The 9,693-nt window shown below is 39.1% G+C and overlaps 1 non-coding gene across 1 annotated transcript; it reads right to left on the bottom strand.

Moving 5' to 3' along the window:
- Nucleotides 1-9,071: 9,071 nt before the first annotated feature.
- LOC130959489 (small nucleolar RNA R71) lies at nucleotides 9,072-9,179 on the bottom strand. Its single transcript, XR_009078566.1, has one exon. It is a non-coding gene; the product is annotated as a small nucleolar RNA R71 (small nucleolar RNA).
- Nucleotides 9,180-9,693: the final 514 nt, after the last annotated feature.

Below are 9,693 nucleotides of genomic sequence, written 5' to 3' on the forward strand. Positions count from 1 at the left end.
CGGCGCAGTGGAGCTTTCGCCAGCAACAATGGAGGTCGCGGCGATGCTTATAGTGCGGTGAGGGCAGAGCAAAAAGGAGTAAGTGGGAGAGAAAGAGGAAGCGAGAGGGAGAGAAGTGAGGCGATAGCGGCGGCGGTCGCAGGGTGCTCACTGGAGGGTGGTTGGTGGTGGAAGGCTGAAGGTTGAAGGTGGGTAATGGAGGAAGAAGAAGAACGTTGGAGAGAAGAGGTGCGCGACTACGCTGTTCGCTTCGCAAACTTAGGGTTATGGGTTTGAATACGCGTGAGCACGCACACTGTGCGTCCACGCAAGTGAGGTTGGGCTAGAAGCACAAAAGGAGCCTAGAGTTGGCACAACTATCGGGTCCTTGGCCCGGGTAACGCAACGGAATCTACGCGCGCGCACTGTGCGCTAGCGCGTAGATGAGTGGGGATACGGAGAATGCGCGGTGGTGCCATGTGTGCCTTCGCGTGGGTAGGAGAACACGAAGAGGCGCGGACACATATAGCGTGCGTCCGCGTGGATTTAGGCACAGAGTTGGCCCAAAAGTGGCATAACTCTCTGGTCCTTGGCCCAGAGAATTCAGAATGCGTATCTACGCATGCGCGCATTATGCGCTGACGCGTAGGTTCTCTTCTTTTTTTTAAAAAAAAAGGGATTAACACCCTCTCAATCTCCTTCAAGGTTCTAAAACAAGCTAAGGTGTAAAATTGATACACAATTTGAGATAGTGGGCATTTTTCAAATGAACTTAGGAAACTTGGGATCCCAATAACAACTCAAACTCAAAGAATTATTCTATATTCGAGCATAGATTGTATAAAACATCTCATCAAGCAATGTAAGATACATTTAAATGTAGAGAAACTATGCACAATGGAACTCAATTCATTCATTCGTTATATCTACAAGAGAATAGAAAGAGTTTACCATGGTGGGATGTCTCCAACCAAGCACTTTTAGTTTATGTCCTTAAGTTTGGACATTTGAAAGGCTCCTTGTCAAGGTGGTTTATGCTTGTACCCATCCATGAACCTCCAAAAGTTCTTGTCCTTCAATTGGTTGTCAGAATTTCCAACCATGTTCACCAAGATTTGGTGAGGTTCTCTCCAAGATATGAGCTTCCGAAATTGACTTCCCGCGCATGATCCAGGATTCCATATCTTGTTTTCACACCCATCTTCTAGTTGATCACCTTGGTTCCGTTTGGGTGATAAGAAAGCAAAATTCTCATGAGATCACCAAACTATCCTCTTAGACCCATTTAACTGAGCATTACACCAATCCATGCTCTTCAATTTTGAGCTTCCAACCAATATGAGTCTAGATTTAGAGCGCCAACCACTAAATATTCTCCTCTTTCGCTTTAGTCCGCAAAGTATCCTAAGTTGGCCATCTGTTCGAGCAAACCATACTCAAGTGAGATAATAAAGCTGAGAGTTAGAAATTTTACCTACTCAAGCGAAAGATTGGATGACAAACTGGGTGGAGGAGTTCCCAAAGATCTTGATAAAATATGTTCTACTCCCGTCAATCCTCTTCTAGAGGTTCCCACTACTTGGCAAGGTTCTTCAAGTTCACATTCTTCTTCACCAATTTCTTCTATCTCTTCCCCATCACTCAAATCATACATAGGAGGTTGAGTGTAATCTACCTCATCGTCAATTCCAAGTATAGTGGGGAAGGACTCTTCAAACTCAAAAGGATCATATGTTGATTCAGAAACATCATATATAGGAGGGCTTGTTGCTTGGAACACTTCTTCCAGTTCTTCACTCGCACTAGGCCTTGGAGGTTGCACATCTTCCTCAACCTTGCTTTCTAACCTACTGGGGGAAGGTTCATCAGGATCGTCAAGGGGATTGATTAATGCGGGCAAAAAAATCACTAGTGATGAAATCCACTTCTTGATAAATTTACTTCGACTCTTTGTCTACTCCCGCAACATTAATCTTCTCTTTAATATCCTCTCCACACTCCTTGGAAGAGGGTTCTTAAACTTGAGATTCCTTTATGTACTCAACATATCCTAGACATCCACCCACTACTTCCTTTTGCTCGCTAATTTCCATCTTTTCCTCTTCTTGCGCTTCTTGCTTCAACTCTTCTTCCTCACCACGGAGCTTCAAATTTACTCCTTCATTAGGCTCCTTGATTGTTTTCCATGTTCACCAAGTGGAGGGCTTATGATGCATGAGCTCAGGTGAGATGTTAGGTGACTCACGGCTTCTACTATGTCGGTCACCCTTGCTCTTAGCTCCTTAAACTTAGTTTCATCCTCCTCTTGTCGCCTTAAGATACGAGATTCAAGGTCTCTCAGTTCTAATATAAAGGCTTCATCAGGCAATAGTGGTGAAAGAAAGGTTCATTGATTGAGGGAAGATTGTTGTAGTTGGAAGGTGGTTCATATAGGTGGGATTCTTGAGGTGGTATGTATGGAATTCATAGTTCTTGGGAGAATTGGTATTGAGATGGTGGTGGTTCCAGATGTGATTCATACGGTGGTTGATATAGTGTGTATGAGTTATGGTCATATGGAGTTGAATGGTGATGTGAGGCTCGTGAGTATGGTGTATAGCTATATTGAGGGATGGGATCATACGCATATGATGATTGTGGTTGACAACCACAATTAGGATCATCACACACATTTGGTTGATACATATTAGAATCAGGATTATACCCATAGGAGTTCGTAGGAGGTTGTTGCCATGAAGGTTGTTCATAAGCTTGAAGCTCCTCCCATCCTTGATTCCTAAATCCTTGATGCATATCCTCATTGGAGTTTCCATTCCCTACAATATAAGTTGAATTGCACTCATAGCCAAAAGGATGAGAATTCGTAATGAAAGAGAAAATAAAAGAAAACAAGTATTGATAATAAACAAAGGAAGCAAAATCCTAACTAGTGAAACTAACAACAACCCAAATTCAAGCTATTCACAATATATACAATAGTCAATAACATAGCACCATTGTGATTCCCCGGCAACGGCGCCATTAAAACTTGATGCGGTATTTTACAACCCACACTACTAACTGGCAAGTGCACCGGGTCGTACCAAGTAATACCTTACGTGAGTAAGGGTTGATCCCACGAGGATTGATGGATCAAGCAACAATAGCGTTTGATAGGATTAGTTAGGCAAGCAGAAATTGGTTTTGAGATGTTCAAAAGGTTTAAGTTTGAATTCAGAATATCAAAAGTATAGACAATTAAATAAATTGGGAATAAAATATGGATAAAACAGTTAAGGTTTTAGAGTTATCTAATTTCCGGATTAACTTTTATTACTAATTAATTTAATCATGCAAGATTAATTTCATGGCAAAATATATGTGACTAGACCCTAATTCCTTAGACCTTCCTAGTCTCCTCTAAAATTCATTAATTGCCAATTCCTTGGTCAATTAATTCCAATTAGAAGGTGATGATCAATTTCTAGTTTATATGCCAAAAGAATCCTAATTATCCACAAATAAGGGGATTATATTTCACGTATCCCTTTAAATACAAACAATTAAAAATTCAGTATAATATGTTTTCAAGCTGTTGTTCAAGTAAAGAGATTTTCCAAGTTTTACGAGAACTCAATTAAAACATGGGTCATACTTCCGTTCCACCCATATTCATAAAATAAAGAACGAAAACAATTATTGAAATATAAATCAAGACATGAATTAAATTAAAAAGATCAAACAAATCAATCCATGAAAATAGACAGAGCTCCTAGCCTTAACAATGAAGGATTAGTTGCTCATGGTTCAGAGAGGAAAAATAAGGGTTCTGGTAACAATGTGTCCCTGTCTAAATGTACAGAGTTTCTATTTATAACTAATCCTCATTAATTTAAAATCTAATTATATAAAAATAATATCTTTTCCTAAAAATCAGATTTGAATTTAAATTCGAATTAATTAACAAATCTTTCGCTGATGGGTGGGGATCACTTGATTTGTCCATTCTGCAGCTTCTAATCTGTGTTTTTTGGGTTGGAAACTGAGTCAAAATGTGGCCTAAAGTCCACGGCAGCAATTTTTGTAAATTCTACAGATCGCGCATGTCACGCGTACGCGTCAGTCACGTGTACACGTTGCTGGTCTTCTTCGCAAGTCATGCGGATGCGTCGGTCACGCGGACGCGTCGCTGAGCAAATCTCCAAGTGTCGCTGAGCAAATCTCCAAGTCACGCGTACGCGTCAGTCATGCGTACGCGTCACCATGGATACTTCCAGATCACGCGCACGCGTCAGACACGCGTCTGCGTCGCTCCTCGCAGCTATCTCCTTTGATTCTTGTGCTGCATAAACTCTGTCAAAATATCATCCATAGTGGCTAAAATATAATTAATTCTTAATTAAACTCAACAAATTAAGTGCAAATTCACTAGGAAAAGATAGATAAGATGCTCACGCATCATAACACCAAACTTAAACTGTTTCTTTTCCTCAAGCAACGAAAACTAATATAGGCTTAGGATGTGAATTTGCATGAGAATGAGAGTTCGATTAAGCTCATGACGCGTGCGCGTGATTTGGAGATATCCATGGCGACGCGTGTGCGTGACTAACAAGCATGTGTGATTTGAAAATTCGCTCAGCGACGCATATGCGTGACCGACGCGTCCGCGTGACTCGCAGAAAAGACCAGTGACGCGTTCGCGTGACTGACGCGTACGCGTGACATGCACCATGTACAGCAACGCAGAAAATGCTGAGGGATAATTTCTGGGCCCCATTTTAGCACCCAAGATAGGTGCGGATCCAGTGAAGCCAAGTGGTCCCCACGTTACAAGATGCGAGTAGTTAGTTAATTCTGATTTAAATTCAAATTTGATTTTAAAATTGGAAAAGATATTATCTTAATTTAAAATATTAGATTTTAAATTAATTAGGATTAAGTTATAAAAAGGGGAGACCTCTCTTCTATTAGAGATTACATTAGGGGGATTCCATTAGGGAATTCTATACAAATTTACATCTCACACTCTATGAGCAACTAATCCTCCACTGTTAAGGTTAGGAGCTCTATCTATTTGTATGGATTGATTTTATTGCTTTTTCTATTTTAATTCACGTGTGGATTTATAATTTAAGAATTGTTTTCGTCCTTTATTTTATGAATTTGGGTGGAACGGAAGTTTGACCCTCTTTCTATTTGAGTTCTTGTAAAACTTGGAAAAGCTCTTTACTTGAACAACAGCTTGAAAACATATTCTCCTAAATTTTAATTATCTGGATTTAACGGGATACGTGACATATAATCCTTTTATTTTTGGGTAATTAGAGTTTTTGTGGCATATAAACTGGAATTTGATCATGTAGCTTCTAATTGGAATTAATTGACCAAGGAATTGGCAGTTAATGAATTTTAGAGGAGACTAGAAAGGTCTAAGGAATTAGGGTTGATGAGCGGATAATTTATACGCTTTTTGGCATTGTTTTTAGTATGTTTTTAGTATGATCTAGTTAGTTTTTAGTATATTTTTATTAGTTTTTAGTTAAAATTCACTTTTCTGGACTTTACTATGAGTTTGTGTGTTTTTCTGTGATTTCAGGTATTTTCTGGCTGAAATTGAGGGACCTGAGCAAAAATCTGATTCAGAGACTGAAAAGGACTGCAGATGCTGTTGGATTCTGACCTCCCTGCACTCGAAGTGGATTTTCTGGAGCTACAGAAGCCCAATTGGCGCGCTCTCAATGGCGTTGGAAAGTAGACATCCTGGGCTTTCCAGCAATATATGATAGTCCATACTTTGCCCAAGATTTGATGGCCCAAACTGGCGTTCAAAGTCACCTACAGAAATTCCAGCGTTAAACGCCGGAACTGGCACCAAAATGGGAGTTAAACGCCCAAACTGGCATAAAAGCTGGCGTTTAACTCCAAGAAGAGTCTCTACACGAAAATGCTTCATTGCTCAGCCCAGGCACACACCAAGTGGGCCCGGAAGTGGATTTTTATGTCATTTACTCATCTCTGTACACCCTAGGCTACTAGTTTTCTATAAGTAGGACCTTTTACTATTGTATTTACATCTTGGTTCTTCTGGTTCCCTCTCTGGGGCCGAAACCAATGATCACTTTTGTTCTTATGTATTTTCAACGGTGGAGTTTCTACACACCATAGATTAAGGTGTGGAGCTCTGCTGTACCTCGAGTATTAATGCAATTACTATTGTTCTTCTATTTAATTCCGCTTGTTCTTTGTCCAAGATATCACTTGTTCTTCAACTTGATGAATGTGATGATCCGTGACACTCATCATCATTCTCACCTATGAGCAAAGTGACTGACAACCACTTTTGTTCTACAAGCAAACAAGGCTCTAGTGTTTATCTCTTGGATTCTTTAACCGGAATCTTCGTGGTATAGGCGAGAACTGATGGCGGCATTCAAGAGAATCCGGAAGGTCTAACCTTGTCTGTGGTATTCTGAGTAGGATTCAATGATTGAATGACTGTGACGTGCTTCAAACTCCTAGCAGGCGGGGCGTTAGTGACAGACGCAAAAGAATCGATGGATTTTATTCCGGCCTGACCGAGAACCGACAGCTGATTACCCATGCTGTGACAGAGCATAGGCAACGTTTTCACTGAGAGGATGGGAGGTAGCCACTGACAACGGTGAAACCCTACATGAGCTTGCCATGGAAAGGAGTAAGAAGGATTGGATGAAGACAGTAGGAAAGCAGAGAGACGGAAGGGAAGGCATCTTCATTCGCTTATCTGAAGCTCTCACCAATGATATACATAAGTAGCTCTATCTTTATCTTTATGCTTTATTCGTTTATCACTATACCCATTTGAGTCTGCCTGACTGAGATTTACAAGGTGACCATAGCTTGCTTCATAGCAACAATCTCCGTGGGATCGACCCTTACTCGCGTAAGGTATTACTTGGACGACCCAGTGCACTTGCTGGTTAGTTGTGCGAAGTTGTAGTGATCACAATTTCGTGCACCAAGTTTTTGACGCCGTTGCCGGGGATTGTTTGTGTATGGACAACTGACGGTTCATCTTGTTGCTTAGATTAGGTATTATTTTTCTTCAGAGTTCTTAAGAATGAATTCTAGTGTTTCAAGGAGATGTTCTTATCATCACCAAAGCTGATTGATCATCATCAATTTAGCTCTTGAATGCAATGTCCTGCTGAAGCTTAGCTAGCTATGTCTAATTCCTTTAGACTAAAGCTTTAGACTAACATTGCATGATTCCTGGAATTCTCATTAAGAATTTTGATACCTTTATTTTCTTCTTCCATTTAATTTTCGAAAAATCCAAAAAAATTACAAAATCATAAAAACAAAAAAAAAAGAAATATTTCTTGTTTAAGTCTAGTGTCTCATTTTAAGTTTGGTGTCAATTGCATGTTTCTGTTCTTCTTGCATTTTTCGAATTTATGCATGTTTTTTTTTAATTAATCTTCAAGTTATTCTTGATGATTTCCTTGTTTTGATCTTTGAATTCTATTGACTTGAGTGTTTTGTTGTTTCTCATATGCATTCTCATTTTGTTAGTGTCAATAGTATACAAACTGCTAAGTTTGGTGTCTTGCATGCATTGTTATTTGATTTTAGTTGCATTTTGATTATTCCTCATTATTAAAAATCCAAAAATATTTTTAATTTGTGTCTTTTCAAGTCAATAATACAGAGAATTGAAGATTCATAACATACTGCAGAGGAATTATACAGAAAAAGCTGGGCATTCAAAAATGCCCAGTGAAGAAGACAGACTGGCGTTTAAACGCCAGCCAGGGTGCCTGGCTGGGCGTTTAACGCCCAAAAGGGTAGAGTTTTGGGCGTTAAACGCCAGAATGTGCACCATACTGGGCGTTTAACGCCAGGATGGTACAAGGGGGAAGATTTTGTTTTCAAATCAATTTTTTTTCAAGTTTTCAAAGTTTTTCAAAATCAAATCTTTTTCAAATCAAATCTTTTCAATCAAATGTTTTCAAAATCAATTTCTTTCCTTTTTCAAAGATACTTACTAACAATTAATGATTTGATTGAACATTTCAAGTATGTTGCCTTTTCTGTTGAGGAAGGTTTAATGTTTGAATCATATCTTTTCTTGTTAGGCAAGTCATTAATTTTTAAAATCAAATCTTTTTAAAATTGTTTTCAAATCATATCTTTTCAATCATATCTTTTTAAAAGCATAACTTTTCAATCAAATCTTTTTAATCACATCTTTTTTTAAAAATAGTTTTCAATCATATCTTTTTGATTTCTAATTCCAAAATCTTTTTCAAAAATCACTTTACTTCTTTCCCACTTTTGTTTTCGAAAATCAATTAGTGTTTTTCAAAATGTTTTCAAAATCTTTTACTTAATTTTCGAAAATTACTTCCCTTCTTCTCACATCCTTCTATTTATGGACTAACACTATTCCTTAATGCAAAATTCGAACTCTATCTTCTTTGATAAGTTCGAATTTTCTACCTCTGTCTTCCATTTTTCTTTTCCTCTGACACCTCAAGGAATCTCTATACTGTGACATAGAGGATTCCATATTTTCTTGTTCTCTTCTCTTTCATATGAGCAGGAACAAAGACAAAGGCATTCTTGTTGAAGCTGACCCTGAACCTGAAAGGACCTTGAAGCGAAAGCTAAGAGAAGCTAAGGCACAACTCTCTGTAAAGGACCTAACAGAAATCTTCAAAGAAGAAGAAGACATGGCAGCCGAAAACAACAACAATGCAAGGAAGGTGCTGGGTGACTTTACTACACCTACTCCCGACTTCTATGGGAGAAGCATCTCTATCCCTGCCATTGGAGCAAACAACTTTGAGCTTAAGCCTCAATTAGTTTCTCTAATGCAACAGAATTGCAAGTTCCATGGACTTCCATTGGAAGATCCTCATCAGTTCTTAGCTGAATTCTTGCAAATCTGTGACACAGTCAAGACTAATGGGGTTGACCCTGAGGTCTACAGACTGATGCTATTCCCTTTTGCTGTAAGAGACAGAGCTAGAATATGGTTGGACTCTCAACCTAAGGAAAGCCTGGACTCTTGGGAAAAGCTAGTCAATGCCTTCTTGGCAAAGTTCTTTCCACCTCAAAAATTGAGTAAGCTTAGAGTGGAAGTCCAAACCTTCAGACAGAAGGATGGAGAATCCCTCTATGAAGCTTGGGAAAGATACAAACAATTAATCAGAAAATGTCCTTCTGACATGCTTTCTGAATGGAGCATCATAGGTATTTTCTATGATGGTCTCTCTGAACTATCCAAGATGTCTTTGGATAGCTCTGCTGGAGGATCTCTTCATCTGAAGAAGACGCCTACAGAAGCTCAAGAGCTAATTGAAATGGTTGCAAATAACCAATTCATGTACACTTCTGAAAGGAATCCTGTGAACAATGGGACTAATCAGAAGAAAGGAGTTCTTGAGATTGACACTCTGAATACCATATTGGCTCAGAATAAAATATTGACTCAACAAGTCAATTTGATCTCTCAAAGTCTGTCTGGAATGCAAAATGCACCAAGCAGTACTAAGGATGCTTCATCTGAAGAAGAAGCTTATGATCCTGAGAACCCTTCACTGGAAGAGGTGAATTACCTAGGAGAACCCTATGGAAACACCTATAATTCTTCATGGAGAAATCACCCGAATTTCTCATGGAAGAATCAAGAGAGACCTCAACAAAGTTTCAATAACAATAATGGTGGAAGAAACAGGTTCAGCAATG

Source organism: Arachis stenosperma, chromosome 10 (assembly GCF_014773155.1).
Source record: "Arachis stenosperma cultivar V10309 chromosome 10, arast.V10309.gnm1.PFL2, whole genome shotgun sequence".
Lineage (NCBI taxonomy): Eukaryota > Viridiplantae > Streptophyta > Magnoliopsida > Fabales > Fabaceae > Arachis > Arachis stenosperma.